Genomic DNA, 19,660 nt, shown 5'->3' with positions numbered 1-19,660 from the left:
CATAGGTGAAGCCCGTGGTGGGCAAGGCGCTGCCGGTGCGGCGCGCCGGGGCCCCGCGCGCGCCCGGCTTCGGCTCCAGCCTGGCGCGCGACGGCACGCCGCTCACCAGGAACACACAGGGTATGTTATTGTACACCTTAATGTCTAGGCAGTAAGGTCGTGTTTCACGTGTTGTGGTACAGCATAGGTGAAGCCCGTGGTGGGCAAGGCGCGCCCGGCTTCGGCTCCAGCCTGGCGCGCGACGGCACGCCGCTCACCAGGAACACACAGGGTATGTTATTGTACACCTTAATGTCTAGGCAGTAAGGTCGTGTTTCACGTGTTGTGGTACAGCATAGGTGAAGCCCGTGGTGGGCAAGGCGCGCCCGGCTTCGGCTCCAGCCTGGCGCGCGACGGCACGCCGCTCACCAGGAACACACAGGGTATGTTATTGTACACCTTAATGTCTAGGCAGTAAGGTCGTGTTTCACGTGTTGTGGTACAGCATAGGTGAAGCCCGTGGTGGGCAAGGCGCGCCCGGCTTCGGCTCCAGCCTGGCGCGCGACGGCACGCCGCTCACCAGGAACACACAGGGTATGTTATTGTACACCTTAATGTCTAGGCAGTAAGGTCGTGTTTCACGTGTTGTGGTACAGCATAGGTGAAGCCCGTGGTGGGCAAGGCGCGCCCGGCTTCGGCTCCAGCCTGGCGCGCGACGGCACGCCGCTCACCAGGAACACACAGGGTATGTTATTGTACACCTTAATGTCTAGGCAGTAAGGTCGTGTTTCACGTGTTGTGGTACAGCATAGGTGAAGCCCGTGGTGGGCAAGGCGCGCCCGGCTTCGGCTCCAGCCTGGCGCGCGACGGCACGCCGCTCACCAGGAACACACAGGGTATGTTATTGTACACCTTAATGTCTAGGCAGTAAGGTCGTGTTTCACGTGTTGTGGTACAGCATAGGTGAAGCCCGTGGTGGGCAAGGCGCGCCCGGCTTCGGCTCCAGCCTGGCGCGCGACGGCACGCCGCTCACCAGGAACACACAGGGTATGTTATTGTACACCTTAATGTCTAGGCAGTAAGGTCGTGTTTCACGTGTTGTGGTACAGCATAGGTGAAGCCCGTGGTGGGCAAGGCGCGCCCGGCTTCGGCTCCAGCCTGGCGCGCGACGGCACGCCGCTCACCAGGAACACACAGGGTATGTTATTGTACACCTTAATGTCTAGGCAGTAAGGTCGTGTTTCACGTGTTGTGGTACAGCATAGGTGAAGCCCGTGGTGGGCAAGGCGCGCCCGGCTTCGGCTCCAGCCTGGCGCGCGACGGCACGCCGCTCACCAGGAACACACAGGGTATGTTATTGTACACCTTAATGTCTAGGCAGTAAGGTCGTGTTTCACGTGTTGTGGTACAGCATAGGTGAAGCCCGTGGTGGGCAAGGCGCGCCCGGCTTCGGCTCCAGCCTGGCGCGCGACGGCACGCCGCTCACCAGGAACACACAGGGTATGTTATTGTACACCTTAATGTCTAGGCAGTAAGGTCGTGTTTCACGTGTTGTGGTACAGCATAGGTGAAGCCCGTGGTGGGCAAGGCGCGCCCGGCTTCGGCTCCAGCCTGGCGCGCGACGGCACGCCGCTCACCAGGAACACACAGGGTATGTTATTGTACACCTTAATGTCTAGGCAGTAAGGTCGTGTTTCACGTGTTGTGGTACAGCATAGGTGAAGCCCGTGGTGGGCAAGGCGCGCCCGGCTTCGGCTCCAGCCTGGCGCGCGACGGCACGCCGCTCACCAGGAACACACAGGGTATGTTATTGTACACCTTAATGTCTAGGCAGTAAGGTCGTGTTTCACGTGTTGTGGTACAGCATAGGTGAAGCCCGTGGTGGGCAAGGCGCGCCCGGCTTCGGCTCCAGCCTGGCGCGCGACGGCACGCCGCTCACCAGGAACACACAGGGTATGTTATTGTACACCTTAATGTCTAGGCAGTAAGGTCGTGTTTCACGTGTTGTGGTACAGCATAGGTGAAGCCCGTGGTGGGCAAGGCGCGCCCGGCTTCGGCTCCAGCCTGGCCCGCGACGGCACGCCGCTCACCAGGAACACACAGGGTATGTTATTGTACACCTTAATGTCTAGGCAGTAAGGTCGTGGGTCATGTGTTGTGGTACAGTCAGTATCAAACACCTTTGTTACCATAGAAATAAGGATGTGTACCGTCATGTTTGGCCACTAAGGCTGTCACTATCTATTTGATGCTGACAATACAACTTTCGCTCTGAGTGAAAAGAAACAAGCTCCTAAGAAACATTTATATTTCTTATAATAATTCATTCAAAGGTAACACATATGTAATTTCGCCTGCCCGGGCCTGTACATAACCCAAAACTGTTCCGATGCTACAAAGATCGTTAACCGACTACAAAAAACGGCACTCGCACGTACCACTTACATACTGTATAATCTTAATTTATTGGGTTGGGAACTTATCTGTCACTAACAACAACATATTGTTCCATGTGCCGTCCTGTGCCGTGACTAACACTAACAGCGAGCGAGAAGGTTGTCGGGTACAAATCTATGCGTGCAAGAGAGAGGGCAACCGCGCATCCTTACTCTCGTCCCGCGCGTCGGTGACTCAAGGTATGTTACTGTATGAGCGAGCGAGAAGGTTGTTGGGTATAAATCCATGCGTGCGAGAGAGAGGGTCGCCTCGCATCCTTATTCTCGTCCCGCGCGTCGGTGACACAAGGTATGTTACGTTACTGTATGAGCGAGCGAGAAGGTTTTCATGGTATAAATCCTTGCGTGCGAGGGAGAGGGTCGCCGCGCATCCTTACTCTCGACCTAGTCGTTGACACAAGGTATAGTACAGTCAGCATCAAAAGTAGCGTATCAGACTATGGGTATTCTCCTTCTCTGTTAGCTTGATAAAAGGAGATACGTTTCTATGTTTAGAACAATTTAACTACATATTGCAGATACTTTTTAACGCGAACTTTCGTGATATATTTATGTTCTGAATAGTATTCGAGGGTGGCAGATACTATTGTAGAGTTCTTTCATACGCTACTATTGTTGCTGACTGTACATTTTATGATTTATGAATGTACTTTAATACACAAACTATTAAATGACAATTCATTCGTCAAAAAATATTTTGGTAATCTTAGAAATGTTAGGATTTGAGTAACCAAACACGTCCAAACACTACTGAGCTATTGTTTTGAAGTGAGATTTTTTGATCATTAATATTAAGTAGGAATAAAATATAGTTTTAATCTAATAAACGCATACACGCTGAGTATCTTAATATATAATACTAATAGAAATATATTAATTTGATCTCTTACGGCGTACAACATCCTAAATACCTTAGGAGGGTAGGTCTTAACAAGAGAATATAGTTATAATACTAAAGCACAAACTCAAGCGTAGAGAGCTTGCATGTTGCCTAAATTCCAGTTAGGTTGCCGGACGGGCTTAGAGCTCTAGGTATTCTGTATAAACGCTTGCCGTGGACTTTAACTGGTATTTTACGGGGTAATACGCTCAATTAAAGGTAACAAAGATAAGACATGAGAGAAAGAATATTGATAATAGGGTATTTTCCTCATGTTGAATTTTGTAACTAAATCTGGTTAAATAGATTTAATAGATATGGGTTTGATAAATAAATACAAGACGTCAAAGTTAAAAAAAAAATTTAACTTCCAAATAGGAAAAAATTATGCTACCATTCGATTCCTTACATTTTATTAAAATAATAATAATATGGCAACTATATACATAAACGCAATATTTCACCGACAAAATCGCAATTTCCTTGTTTTCCACGGCTTTTAACTCTTCTAAGCGATAGCGACGTTACATGCTGACGTCACGATGTAATGTCGTTTTGTACATTTGATCCTCAAAATAAACCTGATCGACTGATATCATTCATAAAAAATTGTAGAATACCCTATTATTGGGAGGAGGGGTAAAATCAGGTTTCTTAGTTAATCGAAGGGATGGCAGAACTTAAGGTTAATAACCAGTAGGTAATGCCGTTAAAAGAGGTCTCCGGCATTTAAAGCGCAAGGATAACCTTTCATTCAAATATAACAACTTGCATGGCTACCTAGTTAGACACAGGGCAATATTTGTGATTTAGAATTTGGAACTTTCTTTTATTTCTATAAAAGTTCAAAACGCGCGGGGGACTTACGAGATTTAAATCAACGGCATAATCTACACAGTTTATTAAGGCCCCGTAAGTTCGTGTTCTTCTTTCGCTCTCACTGAGCGTAAGCGTGAGTGAGATGGATGTGCGTGCCCGGAAACGTGAATATTATCTTTTTGAATTTTAATTTTTTGTTAGTTTAAATAAAAAACATTTAATTAGCAATCTTGGAAGGATTGCTAATTAAATGTATGGCAGCACTATTCAGATCCAAAAAAGCGCTACGACTTTTTAAAAACTCCCGTTTTCTGAACCTACTGCACTTTTGTTGCCGATAAGGGTCCCCTGCAAGCTCGGTTCTCCATACAAACGTAGTTACGCTCTCATTTTAAAACGAGTAGCTAGTTTGCTTTGAAACTTTGTACTTACAAGGTAAACTAGGCTTATAAGGTATACCTATTAAAAATTGTAATAGATGTCATATATTAAAGAAAAAGTGACGAAGCGCCCTCCAGTGGTGAAGGCCGGAGTGGGGGTGGACTGGAGGGCTTCGTCACTTTTTCTTTAATATATGATATCTATTACAGTTTTTAATTTATATATAGTAGTGTGACTACTTAAGAGCCAACAGGAGCCGAGACCAAACTCAATTTTGAGATTTGAAAGAGAATATCGTCGTCGCGCTGACGGGGGCGGTACCGCGTACCGAGGGACTATCCCAGTGTGTGTGGTGCACGCACACCGACGCGCACGTTATTTGCGCTCCTCGCCGGCCTCACGCCGCTCGCGTTTTTAGTAACTAAATTCAATATCCTTCTACAACCTGCAATCTAATTAACATTTCGAGTTACAGAATAGTAAAAAAACATAACATAACATGGACATACAAGAAAACATTGTTGTATAAAAACGTACAAGATAACGGCTGTTAAATTAATCCAATTAAATATTTTTAAATATGATAAACAAAAATATTAAATTATAGTCGTGAGTATTTTAAAAGTAAAACTCCCTTATACCTTGATTTTAAACAAAGTATTTTACTTATAACTTACTTGGTTCGTATGAATTAGTGACATACCTAATTAAAAAAGAAAGCTATAAAGGATGACTCACGTTAGACCGGGGCGTGACCGGACCGGGGCGGGCCGGAGCGATCCGACACAGGGGCTATCAGGAGCGCCACCGTCGCCGGAGCGTTCCGGGGCCGGGGCGTCAGGGCCACCCGACACTAGTTGTATATCCGAGCAACGGACTGTTTATGACAAATGTCACAAATAATTGTTTGCTGATAGTGATAACTAGGAGAAAAAATGGAAAGGCCGAATAAAATTAAAATTTTGTCCCTTGCTGCCGTAACGGCAGATGAAGAGGCTGCTGCGGGCTCCTTAAGCAGCTTTGGACCTACGACGACAATTTTTTTGATTATTTTCATATGACGCAAGACTCTTTCGAAGCCATTCACGACAATTAAACACCGTTTGGTCAAACAAATAACTAGATTTCAGGAACCAATAACCAGCAAACATCGTCTGGCTCTCTGTTTAAGGTAAGATATACAATGCGTGTATTGTGTATAACAAATAAGTATAATAATGTGCCGAAGCATATATAAAGCTATTGAGAAGAATGGAGATGATCGGTTCGCCATACAAATATAGTCCCCATTTTCCTCTCTAGATTATTACGAATATAGTTTTATAAAATTAGATGTTTATTAACTATAGCTATCTTCCTTCGCTCTACATCTAATTATATAAAAATAATTTCCATAATATCAATATTCAAAGAGGAAAATGGGAACTAGGTTTGTATAGAAACTACGGGGCGGTTGTCCAATTTCTTCTTATGTATATATTTAAAGTATCTTTGGATTCAATTCATCACCGTCAGAGAGATTCAGTAAATAGAGCTTCTTACTTCTTAAGGGGCCCACTGACTACCAGGCCGCCGGACGATATCAGCCTGTCAGTTAACCGCAAAAGGCCACACACTAACAGTTCTCTGTCAGTTTTTGGCCTCACGACTAACACGAACCGATAGTGTGGGGCCGCTCGACGATGAGAAAATGAGAAAATCAAAAAATAAAGTTTTTCTACCTATACCGTGTTACATATCAAATGAAACGTGATAGCTAGACAGTTGAAATTTTTTACAGATGATGTATTTCTGTTGTCGCTATAACAACAAATACTAAAAACAGAATAAAATAAATATATATTTAAGTGGGGCTCCCATACAACAAACGTGATTTTTTTGCCGTTTTTAGGGTTCAATACCTCAAAAGGAAAAAACGGAACCCTTATAGGATCACTCGTGCGTCTGTCTGACTGTCTATCTGTCTGTCACAGCCTATTTTCTCCGAAACGACTGGGCCAATTAAGTTGAAATTTGGTACACATATGTAGGTTTGTGACTCCTTTTTTGAATAACCCCATACTGTAGCCCCTCGGGAAAACCTCGACAGGGAGCTCATTCCACAGCCGAAGCGTCATATGTATATAAACTTATATTGATCGGGATATAGACCGTGATTACCTTTTGTAATAATACAATTTTTTTTTTGTAACTGTAGTCTTGTGAAACTAACCGTGAATCATTAAAAACTCCAATATGTATATAAAAGTAAAATACAAAAACATACAAAAACAAAACAAAATACTTTTCATTTTTGTACCTTTCGATTGCTCTAGTGTAGTTGGTCTGAAGCAAAGGTCTGAAGTAAGACTAAAGGGTCTAACAAATAATAATAATATGTTGCGGGCTCTTTTCTTAAGCCTTTTTACTTATATACTTTTTACGACATTTACATATTTGATGCTGTCATGTTTTTCGAATAGTAAAATAAACATGTCAAGAGAAAAAATAGTGATCTTATGTTTAGAAAGATACCAAATGTATGAATAAATATGCAAGAACACTTTGAATGTAATGTATCGTGTTACCGCGCGGTCCGCGCGTCAGTAACATAACAACATAAGATGTACTAAGTAAGGTATTGGCTAATCGGTGTGATATGGTGTAGTGTAGTGCCGCTTGAATCAGCTTAGTATAGGAACCAGATCGGACAGAGCTTCCTGCTTTCGCCTTTGTGATACCTAATACCTACATATTATTAGTATGCATTAGACTTGTCTTTCACGTATTATGTAAAAACGTAAAGCTTTATTGTGCACAGTGCGACCGGATATTTAAGACAAAAGTCGGTTTTGCGAGCCATATACGTGCTCATCAAAGGAAATTGTAAAGGTCGCCGTTGTCGGACACGATATGGAGGACTATATATAAGAATGTAAAAGGAACTGAAATAAGTAAGAAGCGGAGTAAATCAAATATTACCATACAAGTATGTCCAAAGAAACAGCGCTATGTTAGAAGAAGTTATTTTTTAGGGTTCCGTACCTCAAAAGGAAAAAAACGGAACCCTAATAGGATCACTTTGTTGTCCATCCGTCCGTCTATCTGTCTGAGTGTATTTCAAGACCCTTTATCTGGTGAACGCGTGGAGGAATAGACTTGAAATTAAAATCATATACCTACTCAGGTCTATATAGCCCCTTGACAGTGAAAAAATCAAACTTCTAAGTTAACGTAAAAAAAAGATACTTTTGTATGGAACCCTTGGTGGGCGAGTCCCACTCGCATTTGCCCCTTTTTAGGGTTCCGTACCCAAAGGGTAAAAACGGAACCCTATTACTAAGACTCCGCTGTCCGTCTGTCTGTCACCAGGCTGTATCTCATGAACCGTGATAGCTAGGCAGTTGAAATTTTCACAGATGATGTATTTCTGTTGCCGCTATAACAACAAATACTAAAAAGTACGGAACCCTCGGTGCGCGAGTCCGACTCGCACTTAGCCGGTTTTTTTTAATATAGGAGGCAAACGAGCAGAGCCCATAAACAGAGGTCGTATCGACATAAGATTGGTAGATTAATTAAATATTAATACTATACAGTATATATAAAGAAACAGCGCTATGTTAAGTAGAAGTTATTTTTAGTGTTCCGTACCCAAAGGGTAAAAACGGGACCCTATTACTAAGACTCCGCTGTCCGTCTGTCCATCTGTCTGTCTGTCACCAGGCTGTATCTCATTAACCGTGATAGCTAGACAGTTGAAATTTTCACAGATGATGTATTTCTGTTGCCGCTATAACAACAAATACTAAAAAGTACGGAACCCTCGGTGCGCGAGTCCGACTCGCACTTAGCCGGTTTTTTTTAAATATAGGAGGCAAACGAGCAGAGCCCATGAACAGAGGTCGTATCATAGGATTGGTAGATACATTAAATATTATTATTTACAAAGAAACAGCGCTATGTTAAGTAGAAGTTATTTTTTAGGGTTCCGTTCCCTCAAAAGGAAAAAACGCAACCCTTATAGGATCACTCGTGCGTCTGTCTGTCTGTCTGTCTATCCGTCTGTCACAGCCTATTTTTTCCGAAACTACTGAACCGATTAAGCAGGATATATTTGAGCCCCAAATTAAAATTTTCGTTCGTCACTATGGACCAGATATACCTATAGAAAAACTGTTTTTTTTTCTTATTATTACAAGTATTCTCACGGAGCCCCAACAGAGGCTTTGCGGAGCCCTAGGGGTCCGCGGAGCACACTTTGAGAATGGCTGATATAGACAACCAGATAGCCAAAATAATGTAACAGGTGCCCTCTAGTAGTATTAGGTATTGTGATAGGTACAATGAATGGTATAATAAACTTTTTTTTTTCATATATGTACCATGGACATTCCTCGATGGCATCAAGTTGCAACCGGAAAGCGATGATCACATGGCAAATCAAATCCTGAAGACCGTAGCAGCCACGTCTAAGCAGGATATATTCAATAAATGTTTATTCTTTGTTGTTTGATATACAACTAGTAGTTCGCCCCGGACCGGACTGAGAACTCGCGGTTTGAACAACAAGAAAACCTTTAACAATTATATATGTTTGCCGTAATGTAAACGCTGCAGCTTTACGGCTTGAGGGTTCAGGCCCCAAATTCACCAGGATCCCTAGAGGATCAGGCTAGGGGATTCGTGTCATGCTACTCATGCTCCACAGCAGAACCACCTTAGCTTTAATGAATATATAGGAAATATCTATATAATGTCTAGTCTGTTCGGAAAGAGAAGAGTTGTGGAATGTATTGGGACCTATACATTCCACGACTCTTCTCTTTCCGCACAGACTCTTTACAATTCTAGACTAGTTTAAAAAATATCTATATTTATCACTAGTTTCGTTGTACGCTTTCTTATGTTTCAGCTGTAGAGCATACTCCATGGCAGAATTGTAGTTTAATATTGTTACACACGCAGTATGCCTGGTTTCATACTTCACAGTCAGGGCTATAACCGCGAACCACTTCATTTGTTCATATATTTGCCTCTCTATCGATCTTATATATATCTGTGCGGAGGAGAGGCACATAGATGAAATTTTTATTTTGGATGTCTGGCGGCTCCCCTAAGGGAAATTACGCGTTCCACGTCTTAGTCATTAATATTAAAAAAGAACAATAAAATATACGAAGAGTACTATTGTATTATTTCAGTAGTTAGTGCCTTTGGGTAATTTTAGACAGAAAATAGGCAAAACTCTGCATAGGTAGAGGGCGTCACTAGCACAATCACAGGGCCTACCGCGTAACCGGCGTAACAAGACAATCGAAATTTCGGTCTGCCTGTATATCATTCTTGCATATTCGATCAACAGAGAGGCAGATAACAAAATTTCGATTATTGCGTTTCGCGGTAGGCCACCTGTTAACAAATTACCTTGTCAAAAACTGTTTAAGGCATAATATGTATACGTTACTTACACGCTATGGTGTATAATACACGCAGTTAGCAATAAATATCCCTTTATGAGTAATACAATGAAATAATATAATGTTTGTACTCTTTGCAGGCAGGCATTTTAATAGGAAGTATTACTGCAATGTTCTGCCGCCAGAGTGCAGCACTGGTGCACAATACTAACTCTTAAAGTAACTTATACATACTAGGCCTTCAACAGTTTTTTGACAAGTTTTCACTGACATTATACATCAAGGCCCACTGACACTCTATGATAGAGAAAGATAGTCCTATTGCGATTCCTATAAGAGGAAAGAGAAAATAGTGCAATGCTTTGTCCCTATCACCGACTGGGTAGCATCATATATAGGAGGCGATGGCGAAATACCGAATTTATAAGAGTGAAAGAGAAAAAATCCTATGCTGCCAAATTTTATATGAATATTCTTTCTTTTACCCCCGGTCGCTCGGTAGCGCGTATATAACTACTTGTATATTATACTATGTCTATGATCAAGGCGGTTTGTTTCTCAGGTCTGTTTACAAGTGGCCTACCGCGAACCGCGAAAATCTAAATTTCTTTATCTGCCTCTCTATCGATTGAATAGGCAAGAGTGATAGAGAGGCAGAAACCGATTTTTTTATTGTGCTAGTGACGCTCGCTACGCAAAGTTTTGTGTAATATTCCCTATTAACCTACATGCTCATTATTGAATTATTTTTACAAGCAGTAACATCAATAGGCATCTCATTTAATATAATCCGACTAAATTACATTTCAGCAACACCTCCATATTTCACAAAATAAATCAAGACATTATCTAACCTATATAATTTTGACGTATACATCCGAGTCGCCCGTGTTGGGACTAGCAACACCTAACATGGAAAAGTAAATAATAAAGACTGCATGAATCTTAACGGATGACAGCGTTGTTTGGAAAATATTTATAGGTAATATATTATTTATGAATTAGTTTTTTGTTGTAAATGTAAGGTATTTTAAATAGGAATTTTCCCTTATTTTAAATATTTATTACGTAAGAGTCAAATTAATACTTAGCTAAATCGCTTGTAATAAATCTTACGTAACGACATGTATACTTATTATATAATTTATTTTATTGTCTGTAATATGATATTCCAACTAGGTATATGTTTGAAACGGCATTCCTTACTTCTTAAAACTCTGCTTCTTGGGAACGTTTTTTATTTCAATGCAATTAAGTCAAAAAATGAACGGAAGTATTAAAATTGGCAATAAAATTCTTAGGCAACAGGCTGTCTGGCGCTATCAACTATCTGAAGTAAAATGTAGAGCCAGTGTGACTAAAATAGATTATGGTAATGTGCTTTTTTAAAGAGATTGAAAGTCATTGTTGATTAACTTCTCTTTGCGCCAAGTAACATAAACCGACCAAGTAACGAATTAGCTAAACCATCATATTTAAGAAACAAATTTATGACGTTTTGCAACCTTCTTATTTTGGCAAATATATTCCGACACACCCGGGCATGCATATTGCGAAGGGTGGTATTCCATCTGTCCAATCTTGGTCCAACGTGTATTTGCGTTTCACATTTTGCTTAATGAGAGAGTGAGACGCAATGCACATTGGACACTGATCTTGAACAGTGGAATACCACCCCAAGAGAAGAATTGAGTCTCTGGCTTGTCAGGAGGCCCCGGGATGTCATGAACATAAACCGACCAATTAACGAATTAGCTAAACCATCATATTTAAGAAACAAATTTATGACATTTTGCAACCTTTTTATTTTGGCAAATATATTCCGACACACCCGGGCATGCATATTGCGAAGGGTGGTATTCCATCTGTCCAATCTTGGTCCAACGTGTATTTGCGTTTCACATTTTGCTTAATGAGAGAGTGAGACGCAATGCACGTTGGACACAGATCTTCAACAAGTGGAATACCACCCCAAGAGCAATGGCTTGTCAGGAGGCCCCGGGATGTCAGGCCTTTGCACATAGCATGACCGGCCCGGGCCCGTACCGTGCCCGCACCGTCGCACTCCCGAGCCCCTGTCATGACGTAATGCTTTCCATAGAAAACAACGCGCCGGAAGCTCCGGCCCGGTCACGCCCCGGTCTAACGTGAGTCATCCTTAACTCCCGCGGGAACAATATAGGCCTTTTCCCTTCAGTACACCTGCATGAAATAAGATCTTTTCGAGCAAGCGTCTTGAAAAACAAATTTGCCGCTCTCCGGCTCCGTTGAATAGAAAAAAAGAAAGCCTCAAGTTAGATAAAATTATCATAATAAAGAAACATGTGACATGTGATATTTCTTACTTTGATGTAATTATACAGTTTTATTGATGGTCCGTTTTTTTATTTATGTGTCAGATTTTGATAAAAATAGGTATAAATTGAAGAGCTCCTAATTCTGATCGGAATAAATATGAAACCCAATAAATAAATAAATAATAATAAATATTAAATCAATATTATAGGACATTCTTACACAGATTGACTAAGTCCCACGGTAAGCCCAAGGAGGCTTGTGTTATGGGTACTCAGACAACGATATACATAATATATAAATACTTAAATACAAATATAAAACACCCATGACTCAGGAACAAATATCTGTGCTCATCATATCATATCATCGAACCCAGGACCATCGGCTTCACAGGCAGGGTCACTACCTCCTAGGCCAGACGACCGGTCGTCGCCCAATATTTTGGGACAATAGTCTAGTCTACAAAAGGTTCAAGGTGGTGAAAAAAATAGTGTAAGCTGTTCGCATAAAAAAACCGCAAATCGATGTACAGGTTAGCCGTTTGGTACACGTATATACTAGTCAAAACAAAAATTTTGACCCGCAGTTCCTAAAAAAAATTCCCTTAGGAGGGGAGTGCTGAAACCTTTTTTTGTATAAAAAAAGACTTTTTTTTTAAACCTATCGTATACTTCTCATCTATCATACGAAAGGGCTTTTTGAAGCGATTCTGAAAATATACCACATCATTGCATTTTAGCCATTTTTTTGTAAATTAAAACAAATAGAATTTTCAAAACACACCAAGTTTGGGGTCAAGTTAAAGGGTTAAGTAGAACTGTGTCACTTTGTATTGAAAAAAAAAACTAAATAAATTTTTTATTGCTTTTTTGGGGTTACATATGAGGATATCACGTATCATTTGTACAAAAAAAATCAGCCATATCGTATCTGGAGGAGCCCAAACTTGGTATGTTTTGAAAATTCTTTTTCTTTCAATTTAGGAAAAAACCGGCCAAGTGCGAATCGGAATCGGGCGCCGAGGGTTCCGTACATTACACAATTTAAACAATGTATTTTTATGTGAAACGTGAGTGAAAGGTAAATTGCGGTTTACGATTTATTTTAGAATCGCCTCAAAAAGCCCTTTCGTATGATACCACACACGATAGGTTTTTGGAAAAAAAATGGTTTTTTTTTCATACAAAAAAAATGTTTCAGCATACCCCTCCTAAGGGATTTTTTTCTGTCGGCAACAGAAATACATCATCCGTAAATATTGCAACTTTTTATCTATCACGGTTCACGAGATACAGCCTGGTGACAGACGGACAGGCAGATTGACAGACAGACAGCCAGATATTATTCTAAAGGTATTAAATATTCTTTTAAAAATTAGGAAATAATATGGTGTATTTAAAACATATCATGGAATATACTACGGTTATAAATTGATATTATGTAAAGTAATTTTTTCAACAAGTTAGGCAATTATTAAGTAACCACATTTTTTTCGAACTTTCGTCTTTGTTGTAAATTAAAAAAAAAGAAAATAATTGGCGTAAAAAGTATTTCGCCTCGTGGAGCCCCTTTCATGAGATCACGTCACAAAAGTTTTAATAAAATTAATACTTTGTTTAAAATAAATTTTTGAATAATAGTGAAAATTGTAAAATATAAAGCAATATAATAATACGTACTTAGAACTGATACTTTTCTAAATAAAGAATGAATAAACTAAATTGTGTAATTAATTTTTAGTGCAAATCACCACAATTTGCTTCTAAAGAGCAAATCTGTGACCAAAAATTATATATAGTTTTAATTTTTCGTTCGTATATTCAGATTTGTGTATGAAAATGTGAAACTATTATTTCTAAAATAAATTATTCGTCCCTAATTTACACAAAATTTATACCAAATTTGATCTCATATCAAGAGATAGGTAGAAATAGAGGCAAACTGGACCGCAGAAGCCGACTTTTCCCCTCCCTTTTTGGGGGGTAGCCAGGACTTAATCTCGTAGCTAGTGCGTCAGCTCAGCTTTGTATGAACCAAGGAATAATAAATACCTATAGTGTTAAACGATATCCCCTGAGGCCAAAGTGCATACTCACTTTACTTACTTCGCCTATAAGAGGCAAATCGCGACTTTGTTATGGTTTATCGATAACTTATCACATCACTAGATTATCGACTTTCAATGTCGACTATTGCCCATCACTTTTCTGTCCGTGTACGTATTTAGAAACTTCACCCCGCCCCTAAAATTAGTGCGATAAGGACAACTGCAGCTTAGGCGAAAAATCCTGCGTAAAAATCTCAAAAATCGAGGTTTCGTACTCGACTGTTTCCTCCTCCAAAACTTAAGCAATCGTAACCAAATTTGGAAATCTAAATGATTATGAAATTGTCTGTGTCGGACTGTTTTGATTTTTTGGCTAATTGATACCAGTTTTGAATACCACGCCTCTCATTGCGGCATAGTCAGTGAGGCCATTTTTGGCCATGTTTGAAGGGCTCTAGCGCCTTAAAAAACAAAAATATCAAAAAAAGCAAAACACACCGACACAGATATTGACAATATTAATCTGTGTTGAAAAAATCATTCCTCTAGCTTCAAAAACCAGGGAGGAAACAGTCGAGTACGTTTGTATAGAGAAATGACCACTCCTGTTGGCTCTTAAAAAACACAAATCAAAATATTTAATAATATAATTTGATTTGTTCCCAAACTTGTTCAAGGTATACCTATGTCTGTAATTAGTTTATGTAGCTTCAAACACTATAGTTAAAAAAATACAGCGAATTTAAGTTTTTCATACAAAACTTGTTTTTGCTCTATTTCGTTTGTTTTATAATCTGGACTAAGGACTAATTACAAACCTAGATATACCTTATGTCATTGTACGTTCAAAGTTTCATTACAATTCAACACGTAGTTTTAAAATGAGAACTAAACTCCGTTTGTGTGTGAAGGTGAAATTCGCCGGAGCTTGCCGGGGACTCTTAAGGGTTACCATGGTCCAGATTAAAAAAATACACGATTCAAGCCTCATCGCCCCTAAGTCCTAAAAACGCTGCATTAGAGAAAAATACAAAAAGATGATGTTACAGGGTGGTAATTTTTGCCGTATAATATTAAAGTGTACCCTATAATGGGTAAATGTTGTTTTGTGTTGGTCACCCTAAATGTAGGTCAAACGAAATCCTTCCCGAACTATTTTAAAGCCGAAATAATAATAATAAGGGTAAAGCCGGAGCGCGGTGGGTTTATATTAAAGTCCTAATCCTACAACAGCGGTTCTCAAATTTTTTGGTGACGGAACCCTTTTGGAAAGCGAAATATTTGACGAAGCCCCAAAAAAAAAACCGGCCATGTGCGAGTCGGACTCGCGCACGAAGGGTTCCGTACCATTACGCAAAAAACGGCAAAAAAATCACGTTTGTTGTATGGGAGCCCCCCTTAAATATTCATTTTATTCTGTTTTTAGTATTTGTTGTTATAGCGGCAACAGAAATACACCATCTGTGAAAATTTCAACTGTCTAGCTATCACGGTTCATGAGATATAGCCTGGTGACAGACGGACAGACGGACAGCGGAGTCTTAGTAATAGGGTCCCGTGTTTACCCTTTGGGTACGGAACCCTAAAAAATCGTTTCGTCACTGACCTATATACCTATAGCACTGTCACCATCGCACTGGGAGACTGCGGCACAAGATCGGCCGAAGTGGAGGCATACAGTGAGTACAAAAGTGCAAGCCTTTGAAGAACAGAGGAGAGTCGAACTCGACGCGAAGCGTGACCAGTTAAAGGCCCGACCACCTGCGGTCATAAACTATAATTTTGTCGGAGGGGTGAGTGTGGTCGTACATTTACTGCGAAAATAGGCTACATCAGCCACCCGAGAGCTCACGATCGTCGCTCTCACTAACCAGAAAAACCCAGTCGCCGAGGCCGAAACCGGCCTGGACAGGATGATGATGATGATGATGATGATATACCTATAGAAGAATTGGTTATTTTTCTAACTATTTTAAGTATTCTTGCGGAGCCCCAACAGAGGCTTTGCAGAGCCCTAGCGCTCCGCGGAGCACACTTTGAGTATGGCTGTCCTAATCTTAAAACTACTAACTGAACACGTCTTACTAACTTTTGCTTAAAAGTTAGTTTTAGAAAATAAACAGTCCCTGTGCTATGTTTATGAGTCCAATATAAAATTTACACTAATCTCCATTTCTGTATTACAGATAATAAGATGGTAATAACGTTAGGTCAATGTGGGCGAAGACCGTCTATATCTAAGGGGCCCACTGATTATCAAACCGCCGGACTATATCGGCCTGTCAGTTAGAACAAAAATTTGACAGTTCCGAACAACTGACAGGCCCATATCGTACGGCGGACTGATAATAAGTGGGCCCCTTTAGTTTGTACGCATACTCCACTTTCAGAGGTCGGTAGAAGCAGGATGAGGAATATACCTAGTTAATACTTCTTGTACCTACACAGTTTACACGATAAATATTTCTGATTTCTGGAGCGAAGATCTTCCTTTCTGACTGTGTCTGAGCGACTTACGGATACAAATGCGAGACGAGACTTCTTGACGGTCTTCCCAACCAAAAATGTTATATGCCGGTTTTCTTCACATTAACCTCATTAAGTTTTTTAGTATTTCCAGATATCTCTACACCATGTTTTTTTTCCGTTAATTTCAAGGGTGCACTCCTGAACTTAAAAATAACTTTCTCAAAGACACCGGTATTCAAATGGAGTCACCATTTCGGAGATAGACATAGGCTACGGTGACTATTTACATATTGATTAGTGTTTAGCACGAGTTTATACATTTTCTACTAAACGTAAATACTATCTCGGACGATCGATGTTCGAAATGACATTGATATGTCACAGTTTTCAATTTTTTGATTGAGTTAAATATAATGCCCGTGTTACAACAACGTTATATGTATGCAACATTTAATTACTTTTTTACCTATATTTTTTTATGAAAATTACGCCATTTAGTTTTCTTAAACCATACCTCGAAGTTAACGGAATTCGATAAAAACACGGTGTATAGTGACCCGTTTACATTGCTCTCGAGTGTATTTCAAGTAAAGTATAGTACATAACTTCAAGCTTTTCGTTTTGTTTCAGAGCTGAATAGGCGCGCGTCGAAAAGAAAATAAGCGAGGCAAATACTTTATAAGCTGTGACTTCCATATTCAGAGTTGTAACAAAATAGTTTAGTTCAAATAGTAACTGCAATTAGGTTAGGTTAGGTCGCCCATGCATATCAAAGGTTGCAAGGCAACCGACATACCAGTCGTACTTGTGTATCCTATCCCAGGTATTAAAATGACAGATTGACCCAATTTGTCCAACTGATTTGTCAGGAAGCAGGGTAATTGGGTAGGTTAGTAAATTTTCATGAAACTGGTCATACAAACTGTCATTTTAGTGTCAAGTACCTCTACCATGAGTCACTGACAGTGTCAAAACTGACATATACGCTAACGTCTACGTAATTTACTTTCTATACATCTCGCTCGCATTAATATGCGAGTACGAGCGAGATGCAACGTAACTTAGGTTCTCGATAGCGTTTATGTCAGTGCCAAACTGGTGGTAGCCACATAGGATATAAAAACAGCTTAGGTGAACGAAGCTGCTTTGCACCATAATTGTGGTATTTTCTAAAAAAAGGGACCCTGTTGTCGATGGCGCTTACGCTATTATTAACGATGCTCCGATATAAGTACAATGCCGCGCGACGCTGTGCGGCGTAAGCGCCATCGACAATAAGGTCCCTTTTCATAGAAAATGCCCTAATTTCATATCTAGGTCTTATGACGGTTTCATAATTCGGACACTTGTAACAAATTACATCACGAAATAATTGGATTTCGCTGAATTAAAATTAATCAGGAGAAACAACTAGACTTGATTTTCATAAGCTGTAAGTCCGACCTTCATTTGTAACGGAATGTTTCGGTAATTATTAAGTATTTTATTTCTATTCTTATTTTAATTTGTAAGCATTTAGACTAAATCATATTAAGATTGCGTTGTTTACTGAGAAAATATTCTTAGCTTTAATATTTTTAATTTGTTTGCTTTAGTAACATAGCTTGACTGTTGTATTTTATACTGAAATTGTGGAATTTCTATAATGATTGTATTCTTTTTAGTTTTGTATAAAGGTTTTATATGTAGGTACCTTATTAAATGTAGTAAATTATGTAATTATATTTGTATTTAGTGTACATTGTAAGATGTTGATCTGATACAAAATGTACTACCGACAATAAGTAACGTTACTTGCCAGGCACTGTTTTAAGAAGTGTGCTTCGTCTGGGTCAAATCTTAGAAGCTAATTTCGAAATACATTCTTACGTTCTATTAGGCTTAATTTTGGTATATGAATAAAAGACCGATGACAATGGAATATTATGATGACATTGAATTATCTGATGATGTAGACCGAAAGTGGACATAGACAGGATGTGGATAGGTAGGTGATACTTATAAAACAATGCGAGCGCAGGTTTTTCTTGTGATAAAATCGCCTCGGTGAGTGTAATAGTAGATGACTTGGAAGGAAAGTGCAATCGACGATAAAAGCTTCTACAAAAAAAACATGTCGTCGTTTTACACACAGTTCTGTTAGCAACTCCTTTAACACGAGTGTGTCTCTGTCTCGATACCATTTTTGGACTTGGTTTATAAAAACAAGGTTTAAGATGAGATGTATTTCACTTATTACAGGATCCTTTAGAGTCTAAGCCCACTCTTATCTTGCTGAAGGCAAGGTATGAAAGTGTGCACAAGGGTAATTTCTCTTCGTCAAGACAGACTAGCTATCGACTGTTTTTTTATTCAAGAAACAGCCCAAAATTAAACTGAAACCAGTTTTAGCCGATATAAGCCAGTCGGTCAGTTTCGTAATTTTCCTTATAGAAAAATCGCTGAAACTGCTAAAACTGTAAATTTTCCTCTTGGTAAAATGGAAACTTCCTTGTGACTTTAATTCTCTTGAAATTTTCCGTACCGGTAAAATGAGGTGACTAGGAAAAAATGGGGGGTTATTTTGATCGTTTTCAAACGGTCCCAAAATTAGCATTATTCTGTTTTTACTCAAATTGTTCAAGTTCCTAACTAGTTAAATTGTTAATGACTTCATATTTACCTACTACTAAAAATCCTGTTTTTTTTTTATTATGGCTCAAAAACTGAAATTTCAGAGCCACCTCGTTTACGGTAAGTAACACATTAATTTGTAAGCTCCATCATCCTTAATTTGGGAACAAGAATTCCGAAATAATACTTGTTATAAGGGCCCTCCACACATGCGCGAATCACGGAGCGAAGCCGCGAACGCGAGTGTGGAGTCTAGTTCGCTAATCGGCGAAATCGACTCCACACTCGCGTTCGCGGCTTTGCGCCGCGTAGTCTGGAG

General features: G+C 40.0%; 1 long non-coding RNA gene across 1 annotated transcript; it reads left to right on the top strand.

Moving 5' to 3' along the window:
- On the top strand, positions 1 to 19,560 carry LOC134742692 (uncharacterized). The gene is made up of 3 exons (XR_010127956.1): positions 1 to 120; positions 2,524 to 2,615; positions 17,359 to 19,560. It is a non-coding gene; the product is annotated as an uncharacterized LOC134742692 (long non-coding RNA).
- Positions 19,561 to 19,660: the final 100 nt, after the last annotated feature.

This window comes from Cydia strobilella, chromosome 7 (genome assembly GCF_947568885.1).
Source record: "Cydia strobilella chromosome 7, ilCydStro3.1, whole genome shotgun sequence".
Classification (NCBI taxonomy): domain Eukaryota; kingdom Metazoa; phylum Arthropoda; class Insecta; order Lepidoptera; family Tortricidae; genus Cydia; species Cydia strobilella.
This window is presented reverse-complemented; position numbering and strand designations above follow the sequence as displayed.